Source organism: Pteropus alecto, unplaced genomic scaffold, assembly GCF_000325575.1.
Source record: "Pteropus alecto unplaced genomic scaffold, ASM32557v1 scaffold143, whole genome shotgun sequence".
Taxonomy (NCBI): Eukaryota; Metazoa; Chordata; class Mammalia; order Chiroptera; family Pteropodidae; genus Pteropus; species Pteropus alecto.
The window spans coordinates 3,172,543-3,176,534 of NW_006434828.1; the positions used below are offsets into that span (position 1 = coordinate 3,172,543).

General features: G+C 53.7%; 1 pseudogene; it reads left to right on the forward strand.

The window, feature by feature from the left end:
- The first annotated feature begins 928 nt into the window (after window positions 1-928).
- On the forward strand, window positions 929-1,047 carry LOC112478334 (annotated as a pseudogene).
- The last annotated feature ends 2,945 nt before the right edge of the window (window positions 1,048-3,992 follow it).

Genomic DNA, 3,992 nt, shown 5'->3' on the forward strand with positions numbered 1-3,992 from the left:
AAAGCGTGTGGGTGGGGGTACCGTTCGCTCGGGCCCGGGTGTTTGAAACGGCTCCCCCTCTGTGTCGAGCCGGTTCCATTTAGAAGTCATGTTCAAAAGGAGACTGTATCTCTTTGAAATTCCCCTACAGAAGAAATTCCATCTCTGCTTTTTATTATACTGTTGCATTCACTCTTCTATTAGGATAAAAAGAAACATGTTCTGTGCTTTAAACAATAGGAAAGGGAAATGTCGCTCTCACCAGTCCTTTCTTTGGGGCGAATTCCGACACATTCAGATCCTCAGGGTGTTGTCATTCTTTGGGGGAGATTCGATCATCCCCTTAGAAATAAGAGTCTTCCTTCCCATGCTTTTAAAACCACCTACACTCTTGGTCTCATCTTAATAAAGATACAGATGCCATTTTAAGGGCTGGGGATGCAAATGGACAGAGGCGAAGACCGCCGAGGTAGTTCTGTGTGGAATTATCTGGAAGCAGAGAATGCACGGCCCCGGGGAGCTGGCCAGAGCGTGCTGCCATGGTCTAACCCGGTGCCGGGAGAACTGTGGGTGTCACTGAACAGTGAGCCCTGGACGCTATGGTGGCGGGCGGGCTAGGCGGAGAGGAGGCCTCCTTCTGTTTTGGCTTTGGGGTCAAAAGCTCTCGCTAAGTCGATGCTGATGTCCCCGAGTGAGAGCTGCAGGCTTCGGCACGGGGTCTCCGTCACTGTTACAAGAAGGAGCAAGAACTTTTTGAGGTAGAAAACTAGTTTTGAGTGGAAAGTTCACAGAGCGACTGAGAATAGCGGACGGCTCGCTGTTCTCAAGCCGCTGCTGGACCGGCCATCACGCGTTTGCTCTTACGTTGCAGCTTCCTCTGCATTTTGGGTCTTTTCATCATCTTTCACCATTAGAGTATTTGTTTTGAACATCCGAAGTGCAAGCTAAGGTCGACGGCCACGCCGCCCTGAACACGCCCGATCCCGTCTGACCTCGGAAGCTCAGCAGGGTCGGGCCTGGTGAGTACTTGGACGGGAGACCGCCTAGGAAGACCAGGTGCCGTAGGCACAAACAGACAAACGGACAAACAGACAGACGGAAAACCAGAGAGCAAGCTACGCCATTATCAATGTATCCTCTTGTCTAGCATATTGTTTATTACACACATTTGCAAAAATACAAGTCACGACTTATTTTTGAGAAATTCTGTGGGGATCACTATAACGAGGAGCCTCGGCATCTTAGGCCTGTCATCAGACCTGTCCCGGGGTCGGGGCGGGGGGTTGTTTCTGTAGTGGGCTGGGATTTGCCAATCAGCTGAGCTTGGAGAGTCACCAGGCCATGACCTTCACCGACTCCATGATTCAGTCCCGTTCATCACCCTTTATTACTGTTTCTGCCTGCTTTCTGTACACGAGGGCATAGAAAGCAACGGTGGGGTGCGCTCTGCAAAATGTCCGGTCCCACACAGCAGTGACAGCGCTGCCTCTGAATTTACCTCCATCCGACCGTCCCTGTTTCTTCATTCGGTGGGCGGCGAGGAGTATCTGTGTGTCCAGCTTATTCTGCACCAGCTGAGTAATTACTGGCAGATCAGCAACGTAGTTAGGTGTTTTTTTTTTCATAGTAGAACTTAGGTTCGATCCAATCTGCAAGAGAGTAGACAAAAAAACTAACTTCGAGAACTGAAAAGTGCGAGATCTGAAATCGAAACGTCGCCGGATGGGCTGACGAGCAGACTGGAGTGGACAGAAGAAAGGTCGGTGACCTCGCAGATAGATACAAAGAAAAGATTCGATCCGACGGGTGAAGAGAAGGAGCAGGAGAGACGGATGGAGCTCGCGCCCTGTGGGGTGTGACGCATCCGTGGACCGTCCCCGCGCCCGCTGTCACCCTCCCCCCGCCCGAGTGCTCGGCGGGGGGGCCGCACCTGGTTCCTCCTGCGTCCCACGCCCTAACCCAGCACAGCACCCAGCGCAGACTCAGCGCCCAGCGGACACACGGCAAGGGAAGCGAGCGTCTCACCGGCAGAATTACCAGCCAGTCTGAAGAAATTCACGTTCCCCGAAGCGCGGAAAAGGGTAAATTACGTACGACACTGAACATTTTATTTTGAAGAATTTCGAAGGACCAGAGAAAATTCTGCGGATATGGTGTTAAGCGAGGATAGGAAGATACACAGTTTCATATGCCACACGATCTCGCTTTTCCTTACAAATTATACCTTTTCAGTCTCCATGCGACAGGTGTTTGTTCATGCTCGTTTCTGTCACGCATCGCTGTTCGAGGCGCTAGCTGCCTGTGTTGTGCGTGTCTCTGTGTGTGTCTGTGTGTGTCTGTGTGTGTATCTGTGTGTGTATGTGTGTATGTGTGTGTCTGTGTGTGTCTGTGTGTGTCTGTGTGTGTATGAAGACAGCTCTGTCCCTCGGAGTTTGTAGTCAAGCCGGGTAAACAGCAAACTCAATAAATAAGTTGCATATTTAGTTGGGCGACAAGTACTATGGGTGAAAACAAGACAGGGAAGGAAGGAAGGTCGTTAGTTACCAGGGAATTTTTAAAGAAGATTATGAGGAGGATCACGCAGACACTGAACGAAGACTCGAAGGAGGTGAGAGATCAAGCCGTGTGCATATCTGAGCGAAGATCGTTCCGGAAAACAGGAAACTTAAGGGCTCTGAGCCGAGAAAAGACGAGTGTGTCTGAGGACCAGCGAGGGGGCCGGTGCGGCTGCAGCCAGCAGAATGGGACTGAGGGGGGCAGGGGGTGAGGTCGGCGAGGCCCCGAGTAACCAGCCGCGCAGGACCCCGCGGCCACTGCAGGATGTCGGTTTCCTGTCAAGTGACGGGGTCTGACTTCAGAATGAAGGCGCGCTGGGGTCTGACTTAAGTTTTGAAAGAATTATTCTGATGGCTGCATTGAGAAAAGACTAAAGGGGTCCAAAGGGAGCTTGTGTGCGTGTGTACGTGCGTACGTGTGTATGCGTGGGTGCACGTGTGTATGTGCACGTGTGTATGCATATGTATGTCTGTGCGTGCATGTGTGCATGTGTGTGCGTGTGTATACATGTGTGTATGTGCATGTGTGTGCGCGTGTGTATGTCTGCGCATGCATGTATGCATGTGTGCACTGTGTGCATGTGTGCACGGGTGCACGCGTGCGTGTGCCTGCCTCGTGACTCCGGGCGAAGCATGAGATACCCGACTTCAGGGGACCGTCTCGGCCTCCCGCGTGTGTGCGTGTGCGCGTGTGTACGTGTGTGTACGTGTGTGCACACGTGTGTATATATGTGCATGTGTGTATGCGTATGCATGTCTGTGCGCGCATGTGTGCACGGTGTGTATGTGTGCGTGTGTACATGTGTACATATGTGCACGTGTGTGCATGTGTGTACATGTGCATGCGTGGGTGCACGTGTGTATGTGTGCACATGTGTATATATGTGCACGTGTGTATGCATATGTATGTGCATGCATGTGTGCATGTGTGCACGCGTGCACACGTGCGTGTGCCTGCCTCGTGACTCCGGGCGAAGCGTGAGATACCCGACTTCAGGGGACCGTCTCGGCCTCCTCACCCCGGGCATGAGCGTGGCAGCTCCTGGTGATTCAGGGAGAGGGCGGAGCCAGCCCGTGACCTGTGTGACAGGGCGTCCTAAGTGGCCGCTCGGTGTCTGGCCTGTGCAGCTGAAGCTGCGCTACACTGATGCCTCTTGAGACGCTGAGTTTTTCAGCCCTTGTACTGGGATGAAGACCGGGTAGCAGGGCGGGGGAGGTCGGGGGTGGTGCAGTGGGAGCCTTAGACGTGGGACGGGGCTCGGAGGACAGGCCTGCTCCGTGTCAGCAGCCCACCCTGAGCGGCGCCCGGTCCTTCCGCTGGGTGTGTGTGGATGGGCGCGCGGCGTTCTCAGGTCTCAAACAGTGGGCACGCGCGACATGTCGGGTTCAGAGCTGTAGCCTCGTCGCAGGGGGAAGAGACCGGGGAAAGTCCTCCCCGTCATCGCTCTGTGGCGTCCG